General features: G+C 37.1%; 1 non-coding gene across 1 annotated transcript; it reads right to left on the bottom strand.

Moving 5' to 3' along the window:
* Positions 1 to 7,072: 7,072 nt before the first annotated feature.
* Positions 7,073 to 7,180, bottom strand: LOC148546299 (small nucleolar RNA R71). The gene has a single exon (XR_015901628.1). It is a non-coding gene; the product is annotated as a small nucleolar RNA R71 (small nucleolar RNA).
* Between the last annotated feature and the right edge of the window lie 248 nt (positions 7,181 to 7,428).

The raw sequence follows: 7,428 nt of genomic DNA, 5'->3' as shown, positions 1-7,428 counted from the left end.
AGAAATAGTTTTTAACGTCCCCCAAAACCCGCGATTCGCTTTACTCAAAACTCGCATATCATCTATGATAACCCATTAGTACTTTCATTTACATAATTCACTAGTATTAAGCCGGCCAAACTTAATATCAGGAATTATGCAACGCAAGACTAACAGCGTTAATCAATAGATCGTCATGTGCATAAAGCTCTAATTCTCATCATTCGACAAGACCTAATACATGACAAACACTCAGAGTATGCAACTGAAGCATAGTCAGTCCATTCCTCAGGCTCTACAGGAAGAACTGCTCTGATACCATAATGTAACACCCTAACTACCTGATGAGCGGATAATTTATACGCTTTTTGACATTGTTTTTAGTATGTTTTTAGTAGGATCTAGTTACTTTTAGGGATGTTTTCATTAGTTTTTATGTTAATTTCACATTTCTGGACTTTACTATGAGTTTGTGTGTTTTTCTGTAATTTCAGGTATTTTCTGGCTGAAATTGAGGGACTTGAGCAGAAATCAGATTCAGAGGTTGAAAAAGGACTGCTGATGCTGTTGGATTCTGACCTCCCTGCACTCAAAGTTAGGGGTGTTCATAAAAAAACCAAAATGTGGTTAACCGGTTAAAAAACCATAACCACATTTTGGTTAACCAGTTTAATGAAACAATTTAAAAACCATATCCAAATTTTTTAGAATTGGTTAACCAAAACCAAATTAAAAAAAACCGGTTTTTAACCGGTTAACCAAAACCAAAACCAAATTAAAATCAAAACTTAATTTTAAAACCAAATTACATACTCTTTCTCTCTCTCTCTCACTCACTCTCTCTCTCTCTCTATCTTCCACTTCCTCTCCCTTTCTCTCTCCCTCCCTCTCCCCCTTACTCTCTCTTTCTCTCTCTCTCTCTCCCTTCTTTTTCTCTCTTTCTTTCTCTCTCTCCCTCCTCTCTCTCTCTCTCTCATTTTCCTCTTTCTCCTCCTCTCCTTTTCTCTCTCCCTATCCTCTCTCTCTCTCTCTCTCTCTATTCTCTATCCCCTTTTCTCTCTCTTCTTTTCCCCCTATTTCTCTCCCTTTTCCCTCTCTCTCCCCTTTCCTTCCCCCATCTCTCTCTCTCCCTTCTCTCTCTAACTCATTTTTCTCTTTATCTCCTCTCTCCTTTCCTTCTCTCTCCGCTTCTCTCTCTCTCTCTCACTCTCTCTCTCTCTCTCTCTCTCTCTCTCTCTCTTTTTTCCCTCTTTCTCTCCTCCTCTCTCTCCCCTATCTCTCTCTTTCCCTATCTTCCTCTTTTTCTCTCTCCCTCTCTCCCCTCTTCCTCCTCTCTCTCTCCCCTCCCTCTCTCTCTCTCTCTCGTCTTTCTTTCTCTCTCCCTTGTCTCTCTATCCTTCTCTCCCTCTCTCTCCCCTTCCCTCTTTCTCTCTCTCCCTCTCTCTTTCTCTCCTTCTCTCTCTCTCCTTCTCTCCGCTCTCTCACTTCTCCCCCCTCTCTCTCTCTTTCCTTGCCCTCTTTCTCTCCCTCTGTTCTCTCTCTTCCTCTCTCTCCTCCCCTTTCTCTCTCTAATCATCTCTCCCCTTTTTCTATCTTTCCCCTCCTCTCTCTCTCTCCCCTCTCCTCTCTTTCTCTCTCTCCCATATCTCTCTACTTTCTCCTCTCTTTTCCATTCTCTCTCTCTTTCTCTTTCTCTTTCTCTCTTTCTCCCCTCTCCTTCCTCTCTCTCTCTCTCCTTTACCTCCCCTCTCTTTCTCTCTCTCTCTTTTTTCTTTTCTCTCTTTCTCTCTCTCGCTCATCTCTCTTTCCTTTTCTTCTTTCTCTCTCTCTCTCCTCCTCTTCCTCTCTTCATTTTCTCTCCTTCTCCTCTTTCTTTTCTTACTCTCTCTTTTCTCTTTCTCTCTCAACCTTCTCTCAATCTCTATCCCTCTTCTATCTCTTTTCTCCTCTTCTCTCTAAAGCGAGAGAGAAGAGAGAGAGGAGGCGAAGATAGAGGAGGAGAAAGAAAAAAAGAAGAGAGATAAGAAGAGAGAAGAAGGATAAGAGAGAGAGAAGTAGAGAGAGAAAGAGGACAAAGAGAGAGAAAGAGAGAGGAGAGAGAGAGGATGGGGAGAGAGAAGGAGAGAGAGACAGAAAAAAAAAGAAGGAGAGAGAGAAAAGAGAAGAGGGGAGAGAGGAGAGAGGAGAGAGGGAGATGAGGGGAGAGAGAAAGAGGGAGGGGGAGAGAGAGAGCATGGGGAGAGAGAGGGAGAGAAGGATAGAGAGAACGAAAGCGGAGGGGAAGAAAGAGGGGGAAGGGGAAGGGGAGAGAGAGAGAGAGAGATAGATAGAGAGGAGGGGGAGAGAGAGAAGAGAAAGAGAGGAGGAGAGAGAAAAATGGGAGAGAGAGAGAGAGAGAGAGAGAAAAGAAAGAGAAGAGGAGAGAGAGAGAAAGAGAAAGAGAAAAAATTATTTATAGAAAATATTGAAAAGAGATAAGAAAGAAAATGGAACGAAAGCAATGGAAGGGACTTCATTATTTACAAATGTTACTCGTATCATTTAGAAAGAAAAAAATTAGATTAAAAAAATTCAATTAAAAAAGATTTAAAATTTTGGGTTTTTGTATGTAAAAATATTAATTTTTGTGCAAAAATCTATTTTTACATGTAAAAACCAATTTTATGGTATAAAAACCAATTTTTTAGTATAAAAACCGGTTTTTGGACAAAAACCGGTTTTTTGTGTAAAAATTTGGGTTTTATATGTAAAAATATTAATTTTTGTGTAAAAATATATTTTTACATGTAAAAACCAATTTTATGGTATAAAAACCAATTTTTTAGTACAAAAACCAGTTTTTAGTACAAAAATCGGTTTTTTGGTACAAAAACCGGTTTTTTAGTATAAAAACCAGTTTTTTGGTATAAAAACCGGTTTTTTATATAAAAATCGGTTATTTTTTTAAAAACCGGTTTTTATTTTAATAACCGGTTAAAAACCGATTTTAAAATTCACTAACCGGTTAATAACCGGTTTCATCATGTAAAACCAATTTGGTTAATTAACCAATACTATATTTTTGGTTAACAAAAAAACTGGTTTGGTTTTTGGATTAACCAAACCATGAACACCCCTACTCAAAGTGGATTTTCTGGAGCTACAGAACTCAAAATGGCGCGCTTCCAATTGCGTTAGAAAGTAGACATCCAGGGCTTTCCAGCAATATATAATAGTCCATACTTTGGCCAAGAATAGATGACGTAAACTGGCGTTCAACGCCAGCCTTCTGCCCAAATCTGGCGTCCAGCGCCAGAAAAGGATCCAAAACCAGAGTTGAACGCCCAAACTGGCACAAATACTGGCGTTCAACTCCACAAATGGCCTCTGCACGTGCAACACTTAAGCTCAGCCCAAATACACACCAAGTGGGCCCAGGAAGTGGATTTATGCATCAATTACTTACTCATGTAAACCCTAGTGACTAGTTTATTATAAATAGGACCTTTTACTAGTCTTTTTGACCATCTTTGAACGCATTGTTCTTAGACCATAGGGGCTGGCCATCTCGGCCATGCCTAGACCTCCACTTATGTATTTTCATACGGTAGAGTTTCTACACTCCATAGATTAAGGTGTGGAGCTCTGCTGTTCCTCAAAGATTAATGCAAAGTACTACTGTTTTCTATTCAATTCTTCTTATTTCGCTTCTAAGATATCCATTCGCACCCAAGAACGTGATGAAGGTGATGATTATGTGTGACGCTCATCACCATCTCCCCTATGAACGCGTGTCTGACAAACACTTCTGTTCTACATGAATTAAGCTAGAAGGAATATCTCTTAGATCTCCTAACAGGAATCTTCGTGGCGTAAGCTAGAATGATGGCGGCATTCAAGAGAATCCGGAAGGTCTAAACCTTGTCTGTGGTATTCTGAGTAGGATTCAATGATTGAATGACTGTGACGAGCTTCAAACTCGCGAGTGCTGGGCGTTAGTGACAGACGCAAAAGGAGGGTGAATCATATTCCAGCATGATCGAGAACCGACAGATGAATAGCCGTGCCGTGACAGGGTGCGTGAGCATATTATTCACTGAGAGGAGGGGATGTAGCCACTGACAACGGTGATGCCCTTGCATACAGCCAGCCATGGAAAGGAGTAAGACTGATTGGATGAAGATAGCAGGAAAGCAGAGGTTCAGAGGAACGAAAAGCATCTCCATTCGCTTATCTGAAATTCCTACCAATGATTTACATAAGTATCTCTATCCCTATTTTATTAATTAATATTCGAAAACCACATAACTGTTTTATATCTGCCTAACTGAGATTTACAAGGTGACCATAGCTTGCTTCATACCAACAATCTCCGTGGGATTCGACCCTTACTCACGTAAGGTATTACTTGGACGACCCAGTGCACTTGCTGGTTAGTTGTATCGAAGTTGTGACAATTATGAATTAAGATCAGAGCACCAAGCTTTGGAGCCATTACCAGGATTTGTTCGAGCCTGGAGATCACAATTTCGTGCACCAAGTTTTTGGCGCCGTTGCCGGGGATTGTTTGAGTCTTCGGCAAGCTTTTGGTCCGATAACATCAGTGCCAGATTCCCTTTTGATCCGGCAACAACACCAAGTTTTTGGCGCCGTTGCCGGGGATTGTTTGTGTTTGGACAACTGACGGTTCATCTTGTTGCTCAGATTAGGTAATTTTCTTTTTATTTTCTTTTCAAAAATTTTTCAAAAAAATTTTTTCATCTGTTTTCGAAAAAAATTAAAAATGTTTTCAAAAATTTTGATTCAAGATTTTTAAGAATGAATTCTAGTGTTTCATGAAGCATGTGAAGCCTGGCTGGCTGTAAAGCCATGTCTAAATTCATTTGGACTGAGGCTTCCAAACCATCAGAGCTAAGTTACATACTTGATAAATGATGAGCAGCAATTTGTTATCAAGATCAATATACTCTGGTGTTAAATGTTGAAGCTTGGCTGGCCATTGGCCATGTCTAGTGTTTTGGACTGGAGCTTTCATTGAAAGCTTGGCTGGCTAGTGAGCCATGTCTAATTCCTGGACTGAAGCTTTAGACTAACAATGCAAGATTCCTGGAATTCATATTAAAAATTTTGGAATCCTTATTTTTCTTTTTCATAATATTTTCGAAAAAAAAATCCAAAAAAAAATTAGAAAATCATAAAAATCAAAAATATTTCCTGTTTCTTGTTTGAGTCTTGAGTCTTGTTATAAGTTTGGTGTCAATTGCATAAGCATCTTGCATTTTTTCGAAAATATCATGCATTCATAGTGTTCTTCATGATCTTCAAGTTGTTCTTGGTAAGTCTTCTTGTTTGATCTTGATGATTTTTTATTTTGTGTCTTTTCATGTTTATCATATGCATTCTTGAATTCTTAGTGCGTAAGCATTAAAGAATTCTAAGTTTGGTGTCTTGCATGTTTTCTTTGCATTAAAAATTTTTCAAAATTGTGTCTATGATGTTCATCTTGACATTCAAAGTGTTCTTGGTGTTCATCTTGACATTCATAGCATTCTTGCATGCATTCATTGTTTTGATCTAAAAATTTCATGCATTGCATCATTTTTCTTGTTTTTCTCTTGCATCATAAAAAATTCAAAAATAAAAAAAAAAATATATCTTTCGCTTTTTCTCTCATCAAATTCGAAAATTGAGTTGACTTTTTCAAAAATTTTTAAAATCAATTTGTTTCTCATGAGTCAAATCAAATTTTCAATTTGAAAATCTTATCTTCTTCAAAATCTTTTTCAAAAATCAAATCTTTTTCAAAATTCTTAGTTATTTTCGAAAATTCCAAAAATATTTTTCAAAAATCTTTTTCTTATTTTTATATAAAATTTTCGAAAATAACTAAACAATTAATGTTTTGATTCAAAAATTTGAAGTTTGTTACTTGCTTGTTAAGAAAGATTCAAACTTTAAGTTCTAGAATCATATCTTGTGATTTCTTATGAATCAAGTCATTAATTGAGATTTTAAAAATCAAATCTTTTTCAAAAACTAATTTCTATCATATCTTTTCAAAAATATCTTCTCATCTTATCTTTTTCAAAAATATCTTTTCAAAATATCTTTCCTAACCTCCTAACTTCCTATCTTTTAAAAATTTGTTTCAACTAACTAACTAACTTTTTGTTTGTTTCTTAACTTTTTCAAAACTACCTAACTAACTCTCTCTCTCTCATTTTCGAAAATATCTCTCCCCTTTTTCAAAATTTCTTTTTAATTTATTAATTATTTTAATTTTTAAAACTTAATTTTCGAAAATTACTAACAATTTTTCAAAAACCATTTTCCAAAATCACTAACTCCTTTTCAAAAATAATTTTCGAAAATTCCCTCCTTCTCTCTCATCCTATTCTATTTATTCATTCATATCCTAACATCTCATCTCACATCTCTTCCATTCGTACAGTTGTGTTTCTTCCTTTACATCACATCCTTTATCTCCCCCTTTTCTTCTACTCACATAAGGGAACCTCTATACTGTGATAAAGAGAATCTCTATTATTATTATTTTTTTGTGCCTTCTTCTTTGTTATATGAGCAGGAGCAAGGATAAGAACATTCTTGTGGAAGCAGATCCAGAACCTGAAAGGACTTTGAAGAAAAAATTAAGAGAAGCTAAAATACAACAATCCAGAGATAACCTTTCAAAAAAATTTTCGAACAGGCAGAGGAGATGGCAGCCGAAAATAATAATAATGTAAGGAAGATGCTTGGTGACTTTACTACACCTAATTCCAATTTACATGGAAGAAGCATCTCCATTCCTGCCATTGGAGCAAACAACTTTGAGCTGAAACCTCAATTAGTTTCTCTAATGCAGCAGAACTGCAAGTTTCATGGACTTCCATCTGAAGATCCTTTTCAGTTCTTAACTGAATTCTTGCAGATATGTGATACTGTTAAGACTAATGGAGTAGATCCTGAAGTCTACAGGCTCATGCTTTTCCCTTTTGCTGTAAGAGACAGAGCTAGATTATGGTTGGATTCTCAACCTAAAGACAGCCTGAACTCTTGGGATAAGCTGGTCACGACTTTCTTAGCCAAGTACTTTCCTCCTCAAAAGCTGAGCAAGCTTAGAGCTGATGTTCAAACCTTCAGACAGAAAGAAGGTGAATCTCTCTATGAAGCTTGGGAAAGATACAAACAGTTGACCAAAAAGTGTCCTTCTGACATGCTTTCAGAATGGACCATCCTGGATATATTCTATGATGGTTTATCTGAGCTATCAAAGATGTCACTGGACACTTCTGCAGGTGGATCCATTCACCTAAAGAAAACGCCTGCAGAAGCTCAAGAACTCATTGACATGGTTGCTAATAACCAGTTCATGTACACTTCTGAAAGGAATCCTGTAAGTAATGGGACGCCTATGAAGAAGGGAGTTCTTGAAGTTGATACTCTGAATGCCATATTGGCTCAGAATAA

This window comes from Arachis ipaensis, chromosome B9, assembly GCF_059453495.1.
Source record: "Arachis ipaensis isolate K30076 ecotype BB chromosome B9, ASM5945349v1, whole genome shotgun sequence".
NCBI classification, from domain to species: domain Eukaryota; kingdom Viridiplantae; phylum Streptophyta; class Magnoliopsida; order Fabales; family Fabaceae; genus Arachis; species Arachis ipaensis.
Note: the sequence above shows the minus strand (reverse complement) of the source record. Positions and strands in the feature narration are given on the sequence as shown.